Source organism: Pelodiscus sinensis, chromosome 11 (genome assembly GCF_049634645.1).
Source record: "Pelodiscus sinensis isolate JC-2024 chromosome 11, ASM4963464v1, whole genome shotgun sequence".
NCBI classification, from domain to species: Eukaryota; Metazoa; Chordata; order Testudines; family Trionychidae; genus Pelodiscus; species Pelodiscus sinensis.
The window spans coordinates 20,496,869-20,523,657 of NC_134721.1; the positions used below are offsets into that span (position 1 = coordinate 20,496,869).

Here is a 26,789-nt window from a genome sequence, read left to right on the forward strand (position 1 = left end):
CATTCTACATTCTCTGGACAGCAGAGGAATTGGGGACAGATATTTAATATGGTGGTAAAGATGGAAAGGCCTGTTTCATATGAGTATCTTTAGGACATTAAGCTTGGCTATTCATTTGCAGCCTGATGTTTGGTTGAAGGTTTTCACCACTGATCTCTCTTGAAGGAAAATTATACAAAACCTTGTAACCACAAATCAATCATTTCAACATCAGGCCAGACATCTTTCAGTGTGAATGCTGTCAAATAAGCCTGCATGGCCGTGCCAGTCATTTTATTCATCAGTTTATTCCTTGGATACCTCTTTACCTGACCCGCTAAGAAATGGATTACACAGCTGAGCTTTCAAAGGCCAAGACAGATCAAATAATTGTAAAATACATCCATGTATCATGAGCCAGGGTAGAACCAAACGTAGTCTCCAACATTTGGGAATTTCTGAGAGCAGAGGGCAATCATATTGATGCTTATAGCACCAGAACAGGTAGGGAGGTTCTTTGACACAGTTGGGATAAATACATGCAGAATGATAAATCCAGTACAGCAAAACATCACTCAAGTGTTTGAAAAGCATAGAAGGGAAAGAGGATGAACATGGAAAGAAATGGATCACTTTTGAAGTATGAGTTCTCTCTTTTCTGAGGCGTCCCCCCTGGGGCCCTGGTTGGGGTGGAAGGTATTAGATCAGACCTCACTTCTGGGAAGTCACTGGGATTAGTTCCAAGGTGCCTGCCTTTTCTGTAAAGCCTAAACCCAGAATGTTCGGCTGGTGGGGGGTTTTAAAAAAAGAGACATGAAAAATTATGATGGATCCAAACTTCATTTAAATAACATGTTAGAGAAGACTGAGCTGCAGTATGCAAAGCAATCTGTGTGAGATGAGTAACACGGAGGCATGGTGGGACAGAACATCTTTCACTCTAAGGCTGGGGGTCCCAATGGGCAGGTCGTGAATGAAAGAGCTCCAGCACGGCTCTGTGGCCTGGCTGAAATGAGTTGGCAGGGAGGGAGGGACTGTTACAAGACCCGCCATCCCAGCACAGCATATTGGAGCTGCTCTGCCTGAGTTTCCACACCATGCTCTTTGCCCTACTCCAGCTGCAGATATGACTTGGTCCTCTAGCTGAGCTGCCTCAGAGAGTTCATGCCCTTCCAGAGTAACAGAGTCGTGTAGATTAAGTCCCACAAAAGCCCTAAATAAAAGGACTTCTCAAACCAGCTGGGCTCCATTTTCAGCTCTCCGTCTTTATAGGAGGGTCCTAGTTGCAATGGCCGGTCTCACAGCCCACGTAACAGGCACCTCCCATTGGTCTGGTCCTGGCCCACCCTCCTACAAAGGACTCCAGCCAGTCACGGTCCTCAGACAGTTCCTGGCCTCAACCAGGCTTCCTGCCCCGGCATAGGAGCATCCTGTCTGTACTCCTCCTCGGTCAGCCCTGCAAGGCTGATCTTCCTTCCTCTGAAGTCCAACACCTATCACAAGTGGAACAGGGCAGGGCAAACTGAACAGGATTGACTGCTCTCGAACCTCCTGGCCCTTAATGGAGCAAGCCACCAATTCCAGTGACTCAGTGAATTTTTTCATAACCCCCCAAAATCACCACTCCAATTAATACCATTTACAGTAAAACTCCAATAGTCCGGCATCCAATAGTCCAGCACTCCTGATAGTCCGGCATCAAAATGGCAAGAGCCTAGTAAGTGAACTTCAGCAAAAAATGAGTCACAAGGTAACAGCGGCAGCAGCTGAACTGAGCAAAATGGGTAAAAAAGGGTTAAAAAAACTAAAACATTACAGTATACTGTATACAGTATGTACAATAAAAAGGGTTAAGAACACTTTATATACAGTATATAATGTATACAGTATATATATAACCATCTTATAGTACCTCCTGATAGTCCAGCATATCTGATAATCTGGCACCACCTAGGTCCCATGGGCTCCGGATTATCGGAAGTCTACTATATTGCCAGTGTCAGCAATGAGGCCTATGGCTGAACAGGTATCACGAGTGAACTGCTATTTCGTCAACTTTAGAAGCAGCCAAGTAAAGGATGTCGTGTATGAGTAGGAGTTGTTTCAGGAAAGCTTAACTAAACTTGAACACTGACCATGCAGCACAGACATGGCACAGACATGCAAAGAAAAAAACCCAGTTTGGCAGAGTTATTCCATATTTACACCAGCATAGCCGAGAGCAGAATTTAGTCCCTGGTCTTCTAACCATTAACAATGCCGTTGGAAAGTATGCAATAAGTGAGAGAATAGGAATGATTTCTTGATAAAGTATGAGTTGTCTATGGTTTTAATTTTCAAATTAAGGCCCCCACTATCTAATTTGGAAGATCATCCAGAAAAGGGAAAAGGCCAAAGAATTCTTAATGAAACCATCTACAATGCCAATGAAATTGGATTAGCATAAGAATACTGAACAAAGGAACCTAGGTTCAAATGTATGAGATATTTCCATGCTTTGTTAAGATTAACAAGGCCCCAAGGCCCTTCACGGTGCACTGATCTGACATGGTAGTTATCCATTGGAATAACTATGCAAACTGGGAGGTGCACCAAGTAACAGATTAACATTGGGCACAGTGTGAATGTCAATGAGAATTCTGCTCCCTCTTCTGTATGTTTTGCTCCTTTGACTTCTCCCAAGTGTATAAATTACACAGGGATTTGTATTAATGTGGAAACACAAGGTTAGCAGCCTACACTTCAGCAGGCTAAGCATCCAGCACATACATTTTAGCAGCATGGAATGTAATAGCAAATACAGAATATAATTCCACCTTCCTGACTTGTTTTTTTCAAACTTTTACTAGTTTAAGAAGGCAACCGAAAAACACAACGAACGTGGAATAGCACCAAAGAAATAAAAACTGAAAACAAAATGAAAGAGGAATTTTGCATGATGCGATTTCAATGAAAAATATTTTAAATATTGTACACGCTGACATTCAAAAATCTGGTAGGACCATGGATATTGCTGGACCAGAGAGCCTGGCTGGGAATAGGGGCAGCCAGGATGAGAAGCACAACCCAGGCTGGCAGCAGGGAGCTTATCCTAGGTCAGTGGCCAGGAGTGCAGCCCTGATGGCAATGGGACCGGCAGTGGGGAACGCAGCCCTGGGTAGGGCTGGGAGCACAGACCAGTCTGGCAACTGGGAGAGCAGCATGGGCTGGAGCCTGAAGTGGAACCCAGTGGCAGGGGCTGGTGCCCGGGAGTGGGGCTGATAGTTGTGAGTGGAGCCTTGACCTCCCCGGGTCTGGCAAACTCGCTGGTTGGGGACCACTCAGGTCCTGTAACAACTTTCACCGAACTCTAAAACATGGTCACCATCCAGAGCTGTACTGCACTATTCCCACCTATGGGGTGAATACAGGATGCCAGCCCTAACTCTAACTAGGGGAACAAGGAGAATCCTAACTCTTAATCTCAGCCTAGAGCTAACATCTGACCTCAAACTTAACCCCATCCCAGGACCCCAATTAGGCTCTAGTCCATAGCCTCTACCCAACCCTAATCCTAGCCTGGGAGCCCCACTCAGCCCTGACCCTAACTACAACCCAAGGTCACCAAGCCCCAACCCTAACCTAAACCTACAGCCCACACCAAGCCCCAACCCTAACCTAAACCTACAGCCCACACCAAGCCCCAACCCTAACCTAAACCTACAGCCCACACCGAGCCCCAACCCTAACCTAAACCTACAGCCCACACCCATCCGTAATCCTAGTCCTGGGTCCCCCCACTGGCCCCAGCCTGAACCCTGGCCCGAGGACTGCACCTAGGGTTATCACCTTTGAAATACAACCCCCCCCCCAACATCTTCCTCTACAGGGCAAGCCTGCCTCAACCCCAGCTACCAACCGCAAAGCAATGCCATGGCCCCCACTTCCTTCAACAGCCACTTGCAGTATCTAGAGATACCACATAGAGGCAAGATGGATAACATTATTTTCTTATTTCAGCTATGCATCGTTAGGTGGGCACAGAAACTGTTAACATTAGGTATCCCAGTGTACAATGATAATAGTGTCACTCGTTGGATCCACATACTGCCCCTCCCAGCAAGTGGCAGAGCCATAAAAGTACCAGCCAGGTGGCCCCAATCCTAACCCAGTGTCCCACCCAGGCCCCACTCTCGTCCTTGCTCAGGGCTTCGCACAGGTCCCAGCCCTCACCCTTGCTCAGGGCCCCCAGCCAGCTCTGACCCTAACTCTCACCTGGGGCTCCCAGCCAGCCCCAATGCTAATCCTAAATCAAGGCCTCATGATGGTCCTAACTATCTTTGAGGGCATGTCTGCACTGCAGTAGAATGCCAGTGGCTGGCTTGTGTCAGCAGGCTTAGGCTATGGGGCTTTTCATATAATTGCAGTGTAGCTATTTGGGCTTAGGCTAAAATCCAGCTCTCGGATTTCCCTACCCCCACCCCCACCACCCAATTCCAGGAGGGGCTTGATTAACTACACTGCAATTTTATAGCCACACTACCCAAACCCAAGCAAGCCAACCCTGGCCAGCTGCAGGTATTGTATTGCAGAAAGACATACCCTGAGTTATGCCTGGGATAGCGCATCTTATGAGTGATCCTTCTTAGGACCAACTGGCACAAGCTAGCCATTAGTCATTTAAACCTGCGCAATATGATGCATGTCAAATCCTGGGAACTAAAATATTCGTGGTTATGCAGCCTGTGATATAACATCCTTGCAGAATAAATGAAAACATTGTAGCACACAAGACGAAGGTAGGCAAATCACACATTGCTATATTAAAGCAGAATCTCAAGAGTCACACAAACAATGAAAGAGATGGCTCATATTCCTATCGGTATAAATCTGGAATACTCCCTTAACTGCAGTGGATTTACACAGGAATGAAACCAAGATCTGGATCCGTGTCTTTCTAGCTTAGCTAGACTGGTGACCACCTGTTACTACAAAGCCCTTGAGACTTATAGGGTGTGTCTAGACTACAGGGTTTTGTCCACAAAAGTGGACTTTTGTCGACAAAACTATACCTGTGTCTACACTGCCATTTTGTCGACGGCTGTAAACCTCATTCTACAAGGAATAATGCCTTTTGTCGACAGAATTCTGTCGACAGAAGACATTATTGCATCTACACTGTCCTTTGCGCCTACACTGTCATGTCGACAAAGCGGCTTGCTTTGTTGACAGAACTGGATGCAGTCTAGATGCTCTTTGTCGACAGAAGCTTTGTCAACAGTATCTGTCGACAAAACTTCTGTTGACAAAAGCCTGTAGTCTAGACGTACCCATATACTCCCTTGAATGTAAGTTCTTCAGGGTTGTCTCTGTTCTATTGTTCTGTTTGTTGTTTGCCCAAGATTGTGAGCTCTCTGTGGCAGGGACTCCTTTGAGATATTTGTTTGTATAGTGCATAGTACCATGGGACCTGGATGCCCGATTAGAGTCATGAAATTCTACTGCTCCAATGACAGCATTAGGAGTATGATAAATATATGTTACTATACACCTGGAAAAGTCCGAATGCTATTTTTGTTAACTTTTAAAATCACGCCTCATTAATTTTAGTGGGCCCATGTCTCCACTCCATCACCCGCATCCTAAATTTATCATGTAACTGGTGACAGTTATTACCTTATGTTTGAAAAAAACGTTCAGCACAGCTAAAGGGACACAACAGTTTCAGTCATTTTTAAAGTCTACCTGAGCATATTAAAGCAATGAAAAAGTTGTCTCTGCTGGCTCTGCTTCAAGCTGGGTAAGTCACTTGAGGCCCATCCATAGCAACGCTCACAGAGAAAAATCAAACCAAATGAAATGAGATTAAAGGACTGAAGCTAGCTCAAGGGCATAAATTGGAAAGATAGACTTCTAGACCTGGAAGCTGGTGCTTAATATAGGAGCCTTACATGTGTGACTCAGACACCTTGGCCCTTAATGACATCTGCTATGTAACTGGATGACTCTGTGAAGCTCTAGCATTCAAAGGAGCAAAGTTTTTTTTGTTTTTTTTTTGTACCTTTATGACAACTGGGGAATTGATTGCTGAGGTCACCGAAAGTGTTTGTCATTTAAACCAGAGATGGGTCGATAACCTATTATCTTCTATCAGGGCTAAACCAAATTCTCATTGTTTCTCGTTGTCGCTTTGCCCAAGAGAACTGATGCCCACAATTGATTTTATTACTGAGATCTGTGACAGATTCCAGGCATGGGCTTGGAAAAAAAAAAAAAAAAAAAAAAAAAAAAAAAAAAAAAACAGACCCCAAGGCAGAATAGACCAACAGGTTCTCTATTCTGCTTAGTTTGTAAAGAGGGGAAGGCTTTTTGGTTTTAGGTCTCCTCTTCTTGCCTTTTCCTCCTGGTACGTGCAAATGAAGAAGGGGTTACAGAAGAGACAGAGCTGCATGAAGGATAAAAGGTTTTGACCATGCTGGCTACTGAAAGCTGACATGATTTGCAACAATTAAATCCCTGTGGTTGCAGGGTGATGCTCGCTGCATTGCTCCTCTTCCCTGTACTGTGAGAATCCTGCTCCTGTGTCTGAGCAGCTGTGCAGCCAGAGTCCAAGTGTTTGGACACAGAACTAGATCCACCTGTACAACTTAGATTCAACTCTCGGAACCACGTGACCAATTATTTGGAGACAAGTTTCTCTTTCTCATAGTCCTCAGAAAAGGATTTATTGGTACCTCCGTAAGCACCTAGAGCAGTGTTTCCCAATTTTATTTGGCCATGGAACCCCTAGGCTTGCCTTAAAAAAAAAGAGGCCCCCACTGTGTTTCGTCAAGCTAAAAAAAAAAAAAAAAGAGCCCTGGCGCTGTGATTCCTGCCATGGCTCTCTTTAAGAGGGGCAGGAGAGTGCCAGCTTTTCGTGGAACCCTTGCGGAGCACCAATTGGGAAACACTGGCCTAGGGATAAGGTCGTTCTTAGCCATATGCAGAATGTGTAGGGCTCCTGAAAATCTGGGGCACCATTGGGTCTTAATGTCCACCCTGAGCCTCTTTCTATTCTTGTTCCGTGACTTCTCTTCCTCTGGAGTTACTTAAAAGTGAAAAAGCCTGCCAGACCTATTAGCAAAACATGGAACCTGTGAAAGAGATGCTCAAGTGGTAATGAAACCATTTAACAGGTATTTGCCATCCCCAGGTATTTATTGCCAGTTTCTGAATTTACTGTGTTGGTCTATGGGACCTTAGTTTAAAATTTTCATTTAAAATATTTCATTAATGTGTTGCTGCAGATTACAAAATCACATCTCTAAAAAATTATACACCCCCGCTGCCATCAGTCATAGGGGGCACAAATATAATTGTACTGCGTAGGGCTCCATAAATCCTAATGACAGCCCTACCTACAGAGTCTTGTTGGATGACTCATTCTTTACAGTCTTGTACCTTGTATTCACAATATTGGCTTTGGAGTGACTCACATTACTACCTTGTATGTAAGTTCTTCTGGCCAGGGGCCATATCTCTCAACAAATCTGTAAATCACCTTAGATATTGGCGACATTACATTAATAAAACTAAATCAAACAATAATGATAGATTCCCAAGCTACTGGGTTATTCTATGCTCTTCTAGCCCTAATTCACAGCTTTCTAAAGATCCACTTGGAGAATTGTCTGAGGGTCTCTTTCTTTTAGTGTCTGTGACCTGGATTGGCTGGCATTATGACATTTCTCCTCGACAATGGAACAGAAGAGTTAGAGTTTTTCCATGACAGATCAGACCATTTGGTTGTCATGTCCAGTTTCTGCCTGATATTTAAAAACAGGAAATTAAATCCTACAGTAGGGCTATACAGTTATAAGGACAAATTCATGCTGACTATTCAAGAACAAATCATGTGACATCCACCTAATATCCTTCTTTGACAAAGTTCTGGCCTAGTGGATGAAGTAGGCATGGTATAACTTGATTTTAGTAAGGCTTTTGACACAATCCCACATGATATTTTCATAAGCAAACTAGGGAAATGTGGTCTAGATAAGATTACTGTATGGAGAGGGTATAATTGGTTGAAGGACCACACTCAAAGTGTAGTTATTAATGGTTTGTTGTCAAACCAGGAGGGCATATCTAGTGGGGTTGTGCAGGGGTTGATTCTGAGTCTGATACTATTCAACATTTTTACTCATGGTTCTGATTACATAGTGAGGAATATGCATATAAAATTTGCAGATGAAACCAAGATTGGTGGGTTTGCAAGCATTTTGGAGGCCGGTATTAGAAGTCAAAATGACCTGAATTAGTTCATCAACAAGATGAAATTCAATACTACACTGAAGATGGAAAAATAAAATGCACAGATACAAGATGGGGAATAACTGGCTCGGCCATAATACTGAAAAGGATCTGAGGGTTGTAGTGACTCACAAATGAATATGAGTCAACAATGTGATACAGTTGCAAAACAGGCTGATATGATTTTGGGGTGTATTAACAGAAGTGTCATATGTAAGATATGGGAGGCAGTTGTCTTGCTCTGTTTGCACTGGTGAGGCCTCATCTGGAGAAATGTCTAGTTCTGGGTGCCAGACTTTAAGAAAGATGTGGACAATTGGAAAGAGTCTAGAGGAAAGCAGCAAACATGGGCGATGGGCGAATGCAGGGCTGGGGGCTTGTTCCTTCTGCCCAAGGACCTCCCCCCTCCACAGGAGCCAAGCCTTCACCATCACATGGACAAGCCTTTAGCCCCTCATGGAGCCTCCTCAACCCCGGAACACGAAGAGGAGAGTTGGCGGTGTGTGGCCCCGGCGCATGGGGAGGATGGGCAGTACACGGCCCCAGCCTTCCTGGGCCTGGAGAACAGGGAGGGCAGGTGGCTTGCGGCCTGAGCCTCCCCAGCTCTGGAGCATGGGGCAGGCGCACTGCCCCAGCACCTAGCTGAAGCACATGGGCAGCAACACTCCATACACAGTCAAAATGCCTGTTGGGAGCCATACTGAAGCAGTAGGCATTCTGGGGGTGGAGCGTGGCAGGACAGTGCCTGATCCATTTGCAAAGGCATTGCCTCCCCCTGCCTCTTATACCACCTCTCCTAGCAACAAATATGATAAAAGGTTTAGAAAACCTGACCTATGAGGAAAGGTTAAAAAAAAAGGCCCTGGTAAGTCTTGAGAAAGAAGAATGGTGGTTCTTCAAATGCTTAAGGGTTGTTATAAAGAGGACTTGATAAACTGTACTCCAGGTTCACTGGAGGTAGCACAAGAAGTAATGGACTAAATCTGCAACAAGGAAAATTTAGGTTAGATATTAAGAAAACCTTTCCAACTACAAGGGTAATTAAAAAGTAGAACAGTCTTTCATGGGAGGTTGTGGAATCCCAATCCATTCAGGCTATGTCTACACTGCCCCCATTTTACGCAAAAAATATGCAAATTAGGCAAAATGTGGAAGATCGCTGTGCCTCATTTGCATAATTAACGAGGCTCCATTTTGGCTCATTAATTATGCAAATAAGGCACAGTAATATTCCACAGTTGGACTCATTTGCATATTTTTTTGCTCAGAAAAGAGGCAGTGTAGACATAGCCTCAAGCTTTTAAAAGACCAGGCTGGACAAACACCAGTTAGTAGGGATGGTCTAGGTTTACTTCATTCTGCCTTAGTCCAGGGGGCAGAAGGTTGATGTCTCTAGGTCCCTTCTAGTCCTACATTTCACAGATTCTAGGATAGTGCTGGCAATTATGTTGTACGTGGGATGAAACATGAGAGTTGATGACTCTTGTCTTAGCCCAGGATGCCCGAACCATTTGTATAGTTGGGGGGTGCTGACAGCCATTGATCCAGACTTGAACCCTGAATATCATAGAAACCACTTCATGCTAGGAGGAGCTGCAGCACCTCCAGAACCTCTAATCTTAAGCTTTATCAACACTGATCTATGAAGATACTGGCCCTTCAAAAAAATCCAGATCATAATTGAAAACACGTGGACACGTCTCAACAAAGTTGGCACAGGAAGATATAAATGCCATCTCCCTTTGCCAGCTGATTTAGCTTTGATATGGATGTGAAGAAACAAAAACCAGTGGAGATATCATGGTTGCTCATACTAGGGGGTTGCCATTCATCCTTCCAGCAAGCACTCTCCCCGGTTGGGGGAGGTGGGCCTCCTGCAGGTTCGTCAGCAGAGGGAAGATTGGATCCACATTCCAATTCAACGAAATTGGACATTGTTGGACTTCCTACTGTGGGAACTTGGGTTTCTCCTAACGGAAGGCAGAGCAAAACCTCACCCGGAGACTTTAGGAAATGATGCCTCACAACTGTCCTTGAGAGGGTACGATACTTCTGGGTGCACCATTGGCTATTACAAAGTTCAGTTGTGAGTACTTCTGCAGTGGCCCATCAATCACCTTGTGAATTTATTGTGATTTGGAGGAATTACCCCTCCTCTGTCCCATTTTAAAGAACGGCTGTAAAGCCACAAGCCTGAACTGTAATACTTGATTTCCTCCATAAAATCCCAAATAAAAGCATTTTTGATGTTTATAAATGGGACCAATTAAAAAAAAAACCAATCTAATCTCTTCTAGAACACCAACCTCTCATATAAACAGCTAGCACAGTGATCTCAGGGCTGCCTGCGTCATCATGGAAGCTGGTTAAGTCTGAACAAAAAGTAGCTAAATGTTTAAAAAGCTCTTTTAGAGAGACTCGGTCAAAAATGACAAACTCTGTTGTCTTGAGCAAAAACACTGCTGAGATGCGGGGGGACATGGAAAGCAGAAATGTCAATAGCTTGCTGAAGAGACAGGATTAGAATGTAGAATCTATTAGGTACAATTGAAGATATTTCAGTTGACATGATATGTGATGCTAGGATGACACATTGCAATTTCCAGTAACAGAGATGTCAGTTGTGTTGAGCACGCAAATAATTCAGACAGAGATATATTATTATCTCCAGCCTCTTTGGAGGCTCAGCCCTGATGCTGGCCTTTGTGGAAAACATTGAAGGCACAACAGGAGAAAACACTGCTGGAAGGATTTGGACACCAGAAAACTACTTTTTTAAAGTGGTGGAAAAACACTCATCTAGCCTGTGTGCACATGGCCTTACCTATAATTTGGAGACATGACCTGATGTGAAGTCTTCTTAGGCTAGTAGGAAGTAAGTCATACCATCTGCTATGTTTGCCATAAGATTGCCACCCTCAGTTACGACTTACAGGGAGCTGTGCTGACATCATTAGAAATGCATACAAATGTGTGCTGTCTGATAAATGAGTACAGTACATCCTAGAACAGGCTAACAGCCGCTAAAATGGAAGCACTGGTTTTGTTAGATGCTCCTGAAGATTCCCTGTTGGGAAATCTTGGAGGATGCAAGAGGCGAACGGTTTCTAGCTCCTGAAACATCAATTTTCAAAAATCACCTAAATCTTAGTCAATTCTCATTTATCAAAATTCTTCCTCAGCCTTCCTCAAGAAATCAAATCTCTGCTACTGTCTTATTACAGTATGACTGATTTTCAGGCACCATCATATTAGAAAAGGAAGGAAGGAGAAAGCATGTAATGTGTTTTTCTGGATTTGGGAGTACTGAAATGTTAATGTGTTTTCAAGGAAATTCAGACATTAAATACTACTTTAGAAATATTTCTCAATATCATCATGTGAATGAGAGATCAAGTGCTCTGGTCACTGGTTCAAACCTCAGTATTTTCCTTAGCTCACAGAAAGGAGAAGACAAGAAACAGCAGTTAAAAAAAGAAAAAAAAAGAAAAAAAGGAATTTTGCTTCAAGTGAGCCTGGTTAATTGTCAGCTTGCAATATCTGAGGGTATGTCTACACTGCACAGCTATTTCGGGATACCATAGGTATCCCAAAATAGCTACCTCGAATCTACACAAGCCACCTGTTATTTTGAAATATTTTTTGAAATAAAGGGTGCACTATTTTGTCATCCCTGTAAACCTCGTTGCATGAGGGTTACGGGATGGCTCGAAATAGCGTGTTATTTTGAAATTTGGTGCCATGTAGATTATGCCAAATTTCAAATTTCAAAATGGATTTGAAATAAGATACACAATTTGCGTAGCACAGATTGCATATCTTATTTCGAGTTTAGGGTGCTGTGTAGACACACCCTAAGAGAAGAGATGGAAGGAATGGCACATTGCTTAATGGTTGGAGCACAGAAATGGGAGTCAGGATTCCTGGGTTCTTATTCTGACTCTGCTGCTGAGCTGTTGTGCAAGTCAGTTCACCTCTCCCATGTCTTTTTCCCCTCATCTGTAGAACATGTAACAGTTCTTAGCTCCCTCCTTTGTTCCGAGAAAGCTTTATTTGTCAACATCTGTCAACCGTTGAACTGATAAGTCCTCAAGTATCATATTATTACATCCAAGTTAAGACCATCCTTTCTCTTTTACTATATCTGTGCTAAATGTATTTATTTTGCTCACACTCAAAGTATACAGCCATTAAGCATTCAAACAGCATTCTGTGAATCCACTGATGCTGCTGAGCCTACTGGGCATTAATATGCTTCTACTACCTTCTTACATTATAATGCAGCACACAACATTGCAAAAGCCTTTCTCTAGGTAATGAAAACCATTTCACATTTCAGACGCTCTGATTAAAAATGCAGCATTGTGGTTGTGTGAGTGCAGAACAATCTGAGAAACATGTTTCAAATATTGAAGTGTGTCGTGCTCGGTTTTGTGCATTCATTAGTTTTCCAGGGATATTATTTAGCACCTTAATAGTTGCTCACAGATCAATTCAAATTTAATTCTGTCTGTTTGGATGAACATAATAATTAATTTCTTAATGCCTGCTTAATAGGTTTGTCAAGAGATCCTGACCTCTTGCCAGTTTTGTATGTTTTTGTTACGACTGATAATTACAAACATGCTTTTTTCGACAATGAATAATTTGTCAATGTAACCTTTCCATGAGTTTTTTCCTCTTCTTGTAAATGAGCACACTCATTCAATTGCTATCTAATTACTTTGTAATGGACACCAGGCAATTGCAGCTAAAGAAATGGTCACCCTATGGTGACTTCTGCCTTTCCTAGGCAGAGTCAGTCCAGAGTGGTGGCAGCCACTTTTCCCACAGTGCAAGACTCTGATGATGCAGGTGATCCTCATAGAGTAATAAGAAGTGTGTTCCTTGTGCCACGTATTTTCCTTGCCTGGAATATAGCTGGGCTCAGCATTGAGCCCATACACCAGCGATAGGCAACCAAGAACAGTGAGTGGGCCTTCCATCTCCATAGGTTGCAGCAGCCTGTGGCCCACTGGGGTTCCACCTGCTGCCTGCAGACCCCCTGTCTGTCACCCTCCCCAATGCGCCTCTTCTGCACTGGGGCACCAGAGCCCCACACTTCCTACTCCTCCCCTCCAGCATTTTCGGAGCACCATGAATTGCCTGATTGGCACTCTGTCCTTGCTCCTCCCCCCTTCCTCCCAGAGCTAGAACAGCTGCAAACAATATGGCAAAGGGGCATTGCTGGCACTTGATGGCATAGATCACATCATACCTCAGACCTAGTCACCCAGGAACCTACCCCTACAATAAACCCCATTGTCAACTCTGTCCACACATCTGTACAAGCAACACCATCACAGGACATAACCACATAAGCCACAACATCAGAGGTGCTCACAACTGCACATCTTCTAACATGATCTATGCCACCAAGGGCCAGCAATGCCCTTCTGCCATGTATATTGGCCCAACTGGACAGTCTCTACAACAAAGGATAAATGGATACAAAACAGATATAAAAAATAGTAATGCACAGAAACCTGCATAAGCACATTTTAACCTACCTGGGACCTCAATGGATCTAAAAATAGGGATGTTAGTGTAGAGTAAATGATTAACCAAAAAGCCTAGGTTTATTGATTAATCCTATTGACTATGCACACTCTCACCCCTTGCTGCTGTTTAGAGGCAGCGGGGGGAGGGAGTGGGAGCCAGTGCCCGTGAAGAGCTGTCTTTAAGCAGGTTCCCCACAAGCACTAGATCCACCTGCCCCACTCACCCCTATGCTTCTACCTCTAATAGAGAGGCAGCAGTGTGGAGGGTGAGAGGGGCAGGTGGGAGCTAAAACATGTGGGAAGCTGGTTTTCAAGGTCCCTTTGGACAGAGGTTATTCTGCATTCCACAGAGAAACCTCTGATGGAGAGGCAGCAGCGTGGAGCAGCAGGGGACTCCCTGGGAGTGGGGGCAGAGCACACCGACTGCCAGCCCCGCCCCCAAAGACTATAGAATAGTTGTGTAACTAATAATATTTTATGAGGTTACACAACTATTCAATGACATGATATCAGAGGGTATGTCTACACTACCCCGCTAGTTCGAACTAGCGGGGTAATGTAGGCATACCGCACTTGCAAACGAAGCACGGGATTTGAATTTCCTGGGCTTCATTTGCATAAGCCGGGTGCCACCATTTTTAAATCCCAGCTGGTTCGAACCCCGTGCCGCGCGGCTATATGCGGCACGAACTAGGTAGTTCGGACTAGGCTTCCTAGTTCGAACTACCCATTACTCCTCGTGGAATGAGGAGTAACGGTAGTTCGAACTAGGAAGCCTAGTTCGAACTACCTAGTTCGTGCCGCGTGTAGCCGCGTGGCACGGGGTTCGAACCAGCCGGGATTTAAAAATGGCGGCACCTGGCTTATGCAAATGAAGCCCGGGAAATTCAAATCCCGGGCTTCGTTTGCAAGTGCGGTATGCCTACATTACCCCGCTAGTTCGAACTAGCGGGGTAGTGTAGACATACCCTAACATCCCTATCTAAAAGTAGCCATCCTTCTACAAAGAAATTTGAAAAACCAACTACAGAGAGAAACTGTGGAACTGGCCTTCATATGCAAATTTGACATTCTCTCGGGGCTTGAACAAAGACATGAATTGGATGGACCGTTATATTCAACACTCACATGACATCAACAGCTAAGTATGGAACACTTCCAGCTCACCCAGCTAGCCTCATTAACACTGGCACTACACCTCATAGATACTTTTCCCCCCCTTCCTTTCTCTCTTTCTTTTAAATATTTGGAGGTTCTCTCCATTTTTCTCCTCTCTGCTCATCTGGGGAAGTGGGTTTTGCCCCATGAAAGCTCATGATAATATACAGAAGAGATTCCCTGGAGTTGTCTCAGATACTTCTTCATCAGTGCTAAAGTCTCTTCCTCTAGATTTCTATTATACTGTGACTCTAATTTAAAAAGTTGAATTATATGTAATGATTCCACAAAGCAATGCAGCCTTTGTTGGGCTCCCTTCTTTCCTCCCCTAACAGAAAACAGCTTCATGGTCTCTATTGGAAAATTGAAAGTTGAATAGGAATACTGTATTTATTCAGTTAAGTTTCTCATTGCTAAATGACTAGCCAATACAGTCTTTGCAGCCAGCCACTGAATTCAAAGCTAGAATGGAATGAGTTATCCCAAGGAGCTGGTGGAATCTTCACCCTTAAAGGTTTTTAAGGCCAGGCCTGACAAAACTCTGGCTGGAATGATTTAGTTGGGGTTGGTACAACTTTGAGCAGGGTGCTGGGCTACATAATCTCCTGAAGTCTCTTCCAACCCTAATTTTCTATGATTCTATGGTGGTGGTATGGTGGGTTTGCAGAGAGTAGTTGGAGGGGTTGTGTTTCTGGCAGCTAAAATGAAAGGCATAATTGAATCTTGGGATATTCAATCAGGAGATTGTGTGTTTTGTTTCTGATGCATCCTACATGGTTGTTATTATGTGCCTTGCCTTTTGTTACAGATCTGGCAAAAAATGTTTATTTTCTTGCTAATGCACTTTCTGGCTGATATAAGATTCAAAAAAGAAGTTTAAGAATTTGTTTGTATGCATACAAGTTTGACTCATTTGAAACTGCCCGGTGGTGGAGCTCAAGTTGAGAAACATGGCATATTTTAATTACAGTGCAACAGAAATCAGCATCTAATCATATCAAATGTTTATACAAGTCATCTTTTGCTATAGTATAGAGCAGGGATACTCAACACGTGGTCCGTGGGCTGCATGTGGCCCACGACCCATTTGTTTGCAGCTCACGGTGCTGTTTGGGTTTACATGGGGCTCAACACATGGCTCGCACGTGGGATCCTTTGAACATGCCTCCACTGAAAACATGTTCTATAACAGCGAGGCATCTCCCAGGTGGGGTGAGCTTTGAAAGATGCAAGCAGATGGGCTGGCTGGAACAGACGGGTACAGGGTGTGGGAGTTTCTAGCCCTCAGGGAGGAGGTGCCAAGAGCACCAGTGCATTGTAGGAAGTGCTGGCTGCTTAGCTTTGTGGATAGAGCCTGAGAGGTGCTGGCTGGTCTCACACTGGCCACATTTGGGTCCAGCGCCCTGGCTTAAGGCTTAATCATTGTATTCATGCCCATCAGTGTGAAAAAAGTTATTTGCATATATATTTGCATGTATATGCAACCCATGCTTAAGTTGCAGCCCTCGGCATGTGCTGTGAGTGTCATTGTGGCCTCCGGGGCTTCCAAAGTTGAGTAGCCCTGGTATAGAGGATAGGCACGTAGCCCATGGCATGACATTTTTGTAAAAGGAAATTTCAGTGCAAGATGTACTGATTGTTTGGGTGATCACTACTCTTTGACCTTATACAGGGAGATACAGAATGTTCCATTCAGGGAACTACAAACACAGAGTAAAACACCTTGGGGAAAGATTTGGAAGTGCAGTCACCTTCTCTGCCATTTGCCTCCATATCTGCCAAACCGATAGTTAAGGAAACCATATAAACAAAAGACAATGTCCATTGTGTCTTGCTTTTCTTGGGGGAGAGCTTCATTTAGACCCACAACTCCCACACTGCTTTGCAGCTCCAGAAAACACATATTGACCAATCAAGTTACACTGTTTTAAAGGTTTCTTGGCTGAGGTGCTCTCTCCACACTCTACTTAGAAATTCTCAAGTTGCTGTGGTAAATCTACCTCTGAAAGGGGCAGTAGCTAGGCTGATGGAAAAAAAATTTCCATGCACAGTAGCCTAGTGCACAGGGATATAGGTCAATTTATCTACATCACTCAGAGGTATGCATTTTTCGCTCCCCTGAGCGGCTTAGCTAGGTTCATCAAATTGTCCAGTGTAGACCAGTCCTGAGAAGATAAAAGAAACTCACTGTCCACTGAACAGCTGAGACCATCTCTCTTTTATTCCTCTTTCCCTGGCCCATTGTCTCAATGAATTTTCCTCAGCTGGTTGTTGTCATCCAAGCTGACTGGTGAGTGTAAGCAGCAGATGGATGACTTAAGTTCAAGATCCTCCCTGAAGACCAAACTCCACCTCCAAAAACAACCCTAGTTATCCCCCCATGAAGGATGTTGAAGACTTTTGTTGGTGGTCCTTTAATGGGAGGGAGGGGGCTAGAGGATTTGTCCCATACCCTCATAACAATGTGGCTAATCAGCAGTGGCTGCAAAACTTTTGCATGCATAAGGCTACTTTCATGGAAGTTTATCAATTACTTTCCCCAGTCATAAAGCACAAGCATACCACCACTTTGGCGTTGCAAGCTTCCACAGGGCAATTGTCACTCACTTCTCCACTGTCAGACAGCTTCCAGTGAGTAGGGAACCTATCTGGAGTGGGGCAATCAATATCCTTCTGCTATGGAGGGTGGTGACTCTGGGAAATGCTGCAGTGGGGTGACAGATGGAATACACATCCACATCTTGGCACATTGTAAAGGAGTACATGCTCTGCAAGGGGTAGTTCTCCATGGTGCTGCATGGGTGGGTGGCTCACAAGGGCCATTTCACCAACAACAACATGGGATGGTTGAGACTCATTCTTGAATCTGAAATCAATGGACTTACCACAGGGAAGGATTTGGTGTCCTATGGGGTTCCTAAATGTTACTGGAGTCAATCTGAATGAGATGGGACTTATTACCACCCAAAATCCACTTTGGTATATTGTACGGGTCTAAATGAGTTGTCTTTGTAAACAGATTTATTTCAGAAGCCCAGTGGCGTTCCAAAACCTTTTGGTATTTTTCTCAGTAGCATTACAGAGAAAGATTCTTTTATTAAAAGAAACCAACTTCCTTGGATTTCTTTTTTCATTTCACAGCAAAGATAACATTTAAAAAAGAGTAGGCAGTCACTTCATGAGTCATTGGTTTATCTTCATACATTTGAAGCATGGAGGGTAGCAAGGAGATTAAGATATTTTTATGTAGCAGGGAAGTGAAATAAGCAAATACCTTTAGCAACCCCATAGTTTTAGGTACCCACTGAAGTGGAATAGTACAGGAAGTTCACCATTTTACAGGTCCCATTTCCATAGTACTAAGACATTGTAGCTTAGTTTTTTAATGCACATTTATTTTTCCACTTGAGCTTCCATAAATTAGTTGTATAGAAGCCAATGAAGTTACTCTGAATTTACATGAATGCAAGGGCAGAATTTGACTCAGTATAACAGAGGCAGATATTTGAAAAGGCCTTTCCTACCATTTCATTCCTTTGTCCAGATTTTCAAGAGCTAAGCAACCAAGGTGAGCAGTATTTTGAAAATCTGGCTACTTATTGCCATGCTTAAATTGGAATGGAGATCTTTGGAAAAATCTACTGCTGTGAGGCAGATTTCATGGTGGTAGGGAGGCTAAGCAGGAGTAGGGTATCGGGAAGTACCATTACTTTTCATGGGCCTGGCTGACTATGTACCACTAGAGTTAGTTTGGCACATAGTATTGATAAATTACTGCAGATAACTTAGTATTATACACAGTAGGTCCAAAAAGAAACATGTAACAAGGATCCAGGCCTAGAAGTAAAAACACCCTAATATTTACTTTGTAATACAGGTAAGACCTTTATAATCTGAACTCCCTGCATCTGGCAACATCTGTGGTCTGGCATCTGGAGGTGCTCAGGGGCTGGAACACTCAGGGAAAAGCCAGGAGCACTATGTTCAGCATCTCCTCCTCCATCCGGAGTATCACAAACAGCTCATTTGGAGGGAGAGAGTGGAGTGGGAATGGGGAGTGGTGTTTGGGGGATGAGGCAGGGAGGTGGCAGAGTCCAGCAGTGGAGCCTCGCAGTCATCAGCTGTGCTTCCAAAGCCCAGCTGTAGAGCTCTGTAGCCATCCCACATCTTTCCTGAAAACCCTGTTCCCATCCCTGCTCTGTCAATGCCACCCCTCTGCTGCCACTGGAGCGGAGCCTCACAGCTGGCAGCAGCGGGACCACCACCTCTCCTGGTCCAGCAGATTCCCTGCTTCAGGTCCCATGGGTGGCAGACCAGGGAGATTCAACCTGTGGTTGAAATCTCCTGTATCCACCATGAGACTACAGAACAGCCTGACACTTCTAAAGGCTCCGGATGTGGTGACTGCAAAATTCACATTCCCTTTACTTTAATGAGTTTCATACATTTCCTGTGTGAAATTCTCCTCGCAATCTCCTTGTGCGTTTAATGGGCTTTCCAAAGGACCATTTATTAAGGAGATGTTGGGCTAAAATCATGAACTCCCCTGAGGAAGTCAATTGGGTTGCATGAATTTGCCCTCTAACTTCAATATATCCATACAATGGTATAATTAAGGATGTTCAACTTTTGCACACACTGCAGTTTATTCTCCTGTATGGTTGCCAAACCCCCAAAACTATCAGCCTGCAGCATTGTCAAGCCACTACTCTCAGAAGGGAAAACATTGCGGCAGTGGTTGTCAGTATAATATCCCATACAAATTAAAGCCTTTATGCTCTGTAATTTGCTATTTTACAATAAACCCCAAGAAAGCTCTTCTTATAGTGTAAAAAGGGAGGCCTGTTTTTCAAGTGGGTGGCAAAATAATGCATTAAAAACAACCCTTTCACATCTGTAAACATCTTTTCCCACCAATAAAAATCAGAGCTTCTCTCAGGCTTGCGCTGTATTTTACATGTTATTGGACTGCAACAAATTCTAAGCTTGCTGGTTGGCTCTTTCTGTATTTTGTGACAGAAGCTTGACTCACTTTGTGGATGGGAAATCATACAACACAACTATCTTTTTCAATAAGCATAACCTTGAATGAACAATTATATCACCTGTGTATCTTTGGAGATAATCTAGTTACTTAATCTCTCGTGCAATGTTGCCAGATGACATTTTTAAGAAATAAACAGCTCATTTGACTTGGTGCGCAAAACATCAGGGCTATTTAGGTTTAATTTTGATGTCACTTTCAGCATCAGTCTTATAGAGAAATATAAAGCCAAGGTGCTCTTGACCACACGTAGTACTTGAAAGCTCTTAGGTGGTGTGTGTGGGTGATTTAGACTGGCTAGAGCACAAGGGACTCAAACCATTCTCATTTAATAAGAATATTTAATTTTATGGTGCTTTTCATCAGGAGATCACAATGTGCTTTACGAAGGAAGTCAGTATTACTGTCCCCATCTTATAGTTGGGGAAACCAGCACAGAGCTGGGCAGTGATCTGTCTAAGGACACACAAGTAGACCACTGTCAATGCTGGGACTAGAACCCAGGTGTCTATCCTGAGGTTATTGTTTACTAGGCCACACTGCCTCCCTCATTTCACCCAGGTACAATCCTGTCAGGTCCCTCTGCTGGAGTTCATTCTGCCAGCTTTTGACCCTCTGAGGAAAAAACAAAACAAAAAAAAACCCACCAGAAAAATTCTGGATGGTCACAATACAATGCCCCGTTAGACCAGCTAAACATAACGAGACCAGGGAAAATCCAAAACTTGAAGCCTGTGTATTTGCTGTGCAACAAGGCAGCCAATAAGCCATCTCATTTTAAAGCCACACAGAAAGGGGCACTGCAGCACTAAGCAGGGAAGAAATAGTCACCTGAGACAGCACCTGGAATACTGTGTTCAGTTTACTAGAAAGATATTGAACTATTTTGTGTGTGTGCTGAACAAAACCTAAGAACAGTCTTCAAATTTAGAAGAGTGTAAATACCAAGGATTGAGAGAACCTTCTTTACCCTGAACAATATATGAAACTTGGAGTAACGAGAAGAAATTTAGAAAGGGAAAATGAGAGGATTGGGTTTTTGGTACCCAGGTTCAGCTGAAATTTCTAGCACTGCTGAAGAGCTGCAACCATTCTTTACTTCTCCTTTGTGATTAAGTCACTTAAAACATCTTTTGGAGGAGTGTGTGTGTTGTAAACTCTCTGTTATACTGCACTGTTCATTGGTTGCAACCTAGCCACCTCACTGCCCACCCCCAATAAATGCCCCTGCCTTCAGCAATGGCCCCTAGCAAAGCCCAGGATCCTCCTTCTGGGCTTTTGGTCTAATGAGTCATCCACATTTCAACCAAACTTCTTCAGCTTTAGGAACCTGTTGTACAATGGACATACTCTCTGTTTTCCACTCATTAAGAAGGAAAGTGGAAGTATACTGATCTATGAAGGAAGACTGAAAGAATTGGGCTTGTTTAGTTTGGAAAAGAGACGACTGAGAGGGGACATGATAGTGGTTTTGAGATATCTAAAAGCGGGACACAAGGAGGATGGAGAAAAATTGTTCTTCCTGGCCTCTGATGGTAGAACAAGAAGCAATGGGCTCAAACTGCAGCAAGAGAGGTTTAGGTTGGACATTAGGTAAAAGTTCCTAACTGTCAGGGTGGTTAAACACTGGAATAAATTGCCTAGGGAGGTTGTGGAATCTCCATCTCTGGAGATATTTAAGAGTAGGTTAGATAAATGTCTATCAGGGATGGTCTAGATAGTACTGGGTCCTGCCATGAGGTCAAGGGACTGGACTCGATGACCTCTCGAGGTCCCTTTCAGTCCTAGTATTCTATGATTGTATGATACTCCTTCCTAGCTTATATGGCAGTAAAAATTTCCAATTACAGTTCACTTTTCAGGGTAGCCATGGACACTAGGGTTAATGGGCATCTACATTAAATTACATACTTGGGAGCCAATATGGCTCTTATGTCACACCAAGAGCTTAGAAGAAAAGATATCTAGTGGGTAGACTATTTTGCCTTTAACTTTAGAACCTTCCACAGAAATTTTCCCAGCTTGTGTCTTAAACCATACACATTTTTTTTCTATTAATTGAAAGAAGCAGCAAATAGAAAATCCAGATTTCCTTGGGCAGCTCCCCGAAAGACCTTCCTGCCCATCTATGCAAATCTTTGCTGATACAGAAGCTCAGCAGCTGGCTCCCTATACCAAACTGAATGTGATTCTAATGAAGATGGAGTTATTGCTTTTCAATAAAAGAAGCGTGAGCAATCCTGTAAGGGCAGTAGAATTTACTCTGGCTTTGTCTCAGAGAGAATTTTTTATTCAAAGGAGAGAGATACTTTGTCTATGTAGTGGTGTTAATGAAGTACTAACGTCACCTGTTTATTAGGTAATCCGCAGCATTTCCATAATTTCCCCACACAATAAGATTTGTGCTCCACATATTCAACTTAAACAAGGAAAGGCTCAGAAATAATCACAGATTATTGGTGAGAGCTTCCAGATGGGTTTAAAAAACCATCTATCAATTTCCTGTTTCTGATGAGGCATTTTCTCTCAAAAGGCAAAAGTGTCATGTTTCATTTTTCAGCAATAGGTACCGAAATTTTAAGCTCAACACACTGCCTGGTGGCCTTTCTAGGCTGTATTTCTAGAATTCCCAGGTACTTGCTTTTAGTTTGCACTGTACCATGAATGAGCATGCTAAGCCTGATGCCTAGTGAGAGACTGGGTCGGGTTATAATGGGCACTACCAACACAAAAGAAAGCATGCAACATTTTATTCTTGCGGGCCAAGAAATAGTTGGTTTAAACACAGACGACATGCAATAGGGTGATTAAAACCTGTGGATTTGGGCAGATTCCCCATTATAATGTTCATTATCCATCATTCTTTCTAGGCCCTGAGGGTCCATACACAGTCCTAACTAGACTACTTCTGGAGTAAGGCAATACTCATGAGGTGTATGGGTAACAGAGTCTACCTTTGTAATATCTTAGTTGACCTGTCAACAGGTGCTTTGCAAATTAAAGTTACTGTAATTGTGACTCACTTATAGGACTTTAGATCGGTACAGTGCCAGTGGAAATCTACCTGTACTGTTCTGCTGTATTTATAACAAGAATCATGTTAGATTGGTCATAACTCTCTGAAACCATTCCATAGGAATTCAGATGATTCCTCATAGGCCAAGATTGTTATACAATTCAGGGTAGGCTGAATTTGAGTATAATTAACTATAAATGTTTTCTGTGCTCTTCTTAAATCAAACTTGAAACCTAACCCCTGTGTGGTTATGTCTACACTGCAGGATTTTTCAGAAAAAGATATGCAAATTGTGAACTGCAATTTGCATATCTATTTCCACTTTTTTTTTTCTTCAGAAGAGGCTTTTCTTAAATTTGACCCATCTACATGGGGCCAAATGTCGGAAAAACCTCCTCTTTCAGAACATCCCTGAACATGCTGAAAAAACGTGTCTGCTTTTTTGGAAACTGTCCTGAAAAAGCGGAAGCGTTCTTTGGACGCAGCAGAGCTTTTCCAGGATACCTTCGGAATTCTGGAAAAGCTCTGCAGTATAGATATAGCCTGTGCTTCTGATATACATTCACGCTCTACCTTGAATACAATAAATAATGCTTTATACTTCTCTAGATTCCATCTGAAGATTTCAAAACACTTTACAGACATAGATCTAATCACAACTCCATCAGATAGGTCTAATTATTCTTCTTTTACAGTTAGGCTGTGTCTAGACTGGCCAGTTTTTCTGGAAAATCAGCCGCTTTTCCGGAAAAACTTGCCAGCTGTCTACACTGGCCGCTTGAATTTCCGCAAAAGCACTGACTTCCTACTGTAAGAAATCAGTGCTTCTTGCAGAAATACTATTCTGCTCCTGTTCATGCAAAAGTCCCTTTTGTGCAAAGCTTTTGCACAAAAGGGCCAGTGTAGACAGCTGAGATTTGTTTTCCGCAAAAAAGCCCTGATCGCGAAAATGGCGATCGGGGCTTTTTTGCAAAAAGTGTGTCTAGATTGGCATGGACACTTTTCCGCAAAAAGTACTTTTGCGGAAAAGCATCCTTGCCAATCTAGACACTCTGTTCCAAAAATGCTTTTTACGGAAAACTTTTCCGTTAAAAGCATTTCCGGAAAATCATGCCAATCTAGATACAGCCTTAGAGAGATCACAAAACTCAGAACTTACAGGCCTGCTCTATTTTTCTTTTAAGTTGGTGAGAAGGCTCCCACTGATGTGGTGGTTGGTTTGCCTCCTTAACACGCTGTTCAAAGTCACAGAATTCAGTCACTGGAGAGCAGGGAATAGAACCTACAGCTCCTGATTCTCAGCCCCTGTACTAATCAACTGACTATTGCCACCAGCTTACTGCTTTACACAGCTGCACGAGTTTGCATCGCTAAACCTCTCTTATGAGGCTCAACTCTGTCTTTGTATTCAAAAAAACTTAAAAAACAATGAATAGTCCAGCAGCACCTTAAAGACTCACAACACATGTAGATGGAATCATGAGCTTTCATGGGCACAGCCCACTTCTTCAGAAGACCATCTACATGTTTTATGAGTCTTTAAGGTTCTGCTAGGCTATTCGTTGTTTTTTAAGTTTTTCTAGTTACAGACTAACTCAACTATCCTCTGAAGCTTTTGTATTCAAGGTTAGCACCCGTCAGTTGTGGGCACTATGACCATGAGAGAAGCCAATGTCCCAGGGCCCTTCCAACCGAAGCAGGGATTGAAGATGGATGTATGCAGAATACCTTGAACAATCTCTACGCAGCTGCAACAGTTTTTTTCCCTCCTTTGCCTTCCCACAGGCATCCAAAAGGAAAAGCCAGAGCTCAACCCTTGCCTGTCAATGCATTTAGTTTTGTAACCGAGCTTTTTAAAAGACAGCTTCAAAGTGTGCATCGCAGGGACTGCTGTGAAGTCCCAAGGAGCCCATACATATCTCACCGCCATCGTTACTGCACGTTTCTAAAAACCCAACAATAAATACATTCCTGGACTTAGGGTCTCCTCGGCCGGACTTGACGGTCACATGCCCACCTTCCCCTTCTCAGAGGGTCAGGCTGTTGAATGTAATGTAAATATTTGACTGATGAAAAGAGGCTTCATTATAATCTCTATTTTCAAATAACAGCTGAGTGTCCCCTTCCTTTTCTGTTAATTTTGTTCATGCCCCACATAAGAGCCATCAATAGAAAAAACCTATTGTTATTATGTAGCCTCGGGAAATTATGATGAAGATGTAAATGAGGTAAAGGTCTCTCACATAGCAATTCAGGAAGAAATTGTGCCTTACCTGCACAAAGGGTTGGGTTTTTAGAAGGCCCCTCACGTCTCTTTGTTGTGTGGTGACCACTATCCAAATTATAGGGAATGGAGAGCTTGAGGGCCGTTCTAAATTAAATGTACATGTGAAAACTCTGATCGCATTAGCCAGATAATTAACTCAACCCCTCAGAGAAGGTACTGTTTTAATAGAAAGACCCACTGACCCTCTCTTGCTAAAAGCCTTCTTACAGACACATTTTGTATATACATGTGCCAACATAACGCTAATAACATTGTATTGTTGCTTATCTAAGATTAGTGCTATCCCAGACAATTAATGACTCCTCCATCTTACCATAGTGGAAGGTTGATTTTTAAAACAACAATCATTTGTGCAGGTACCATTAATTATGGGCATAAATTAAAAAGTATTCAGAGGCTTAACAATTATTTGTAGTACTCAGAGAGCCTATAGTTAGATGCCTATTATTTAAAGTTGATCAAATAGTAAGAAACATACTGGTATTCAAATATTTTGACAATAAAACCTGAATGTGTGATTCTGCCATTTGCATGGCTATATTATTTGCTATTCTAGAGTAGACACACGATCAAATAATAAGTTAATAGAAGCCAGATCTATAGATAGGTAGATTAGAATTTATTTTAAAGTGTTGACAAATCTTGATAGTTTCACATATTTTAATACAAATGATTATTGTCTGAAAACTCGTCCTGAAAAGTGTGCAACTCTGTTCACTGTGAACCTGCATTAAATGTGTCAGACATACAATCAGAGCAGAAAGCTGCCTTCACTTTACTGATGAGGCCTACTTGTTCACTTTGTATTTTCTCCCACAGCTTCCCTTATGGATAGGAAGAATTCTCAGTCGAAGTTTGGACACCTCCTTAAAACCTGCCTCTGTTCAACACCTAGGATGCAGTTCCATCTGTCACTGATGAAGCAGATTGTGACGTGGGACTAGTGAGCCCTCTGAAATGACACATTTATGCAAAACTTTAAACAGTTTACTATTATTTTGCCACCGCGCTTGCCCTGTCTGTTTCATCCACCTTTTTCATCTTGTTATAATCCTAGATTGCAAACTCTAACAGGCAAGGTCTACCTTTGTTTTACTCTTGCATACAGCACCCTAGAACAACTGGGTTCTGACCCTTGATTGGAGCCCGCAGGCACCTTTGCAATACAAATGAACAATATTAATAGCAATTAACATTCATTTTAGGGTGGTGAACCTCACAGTATGGACCACGAGTGATGAATAAGCAAAGCAAAAAGAATTGGGCCAAATAGACCAGTGACTACTTAGGATAATTTAATGGACAAATCACTAACCATAAAAAGGGGTTACATGTGTAATAAATGTTATTGGTGATTAATATATCAGTCCCAGCATCTGATATCATTGGTACCTGAAACCTGTGCCTCCAGAATTGGACCCTATCCTCAGGCCCCGTTATAAGCATGACCTGCTGCTTGCACTTCTTTTAAACCAAACTTAGCTTAATTACTCC

The 26,789-nt window shown here is 43.0% G+C and overlaps 1 long non-coding RNA gene across 1 annotated transcript in view; it reads left to right on the forward strand.

Moving 5' to 3' along the window:
- Window positions 1-26,511, forward strand: part of LOC112547416 (uncharacterized) — a 45,021-nt gene extending 18,510 nt beyond the window's left edge. Inside the window, exon 3 of the long non-coding RNA XR_012906598.1 lies at window positions 26,115-26,511. This is a non-coding gene — a long non-coding RNA (uncharacterized LOC112547416). The remainder of the gene's footprint in view (window positions 1-26,114) is intronic.
- Window positions 26,512-26,789: the final 278 nt, after the last annotated feature.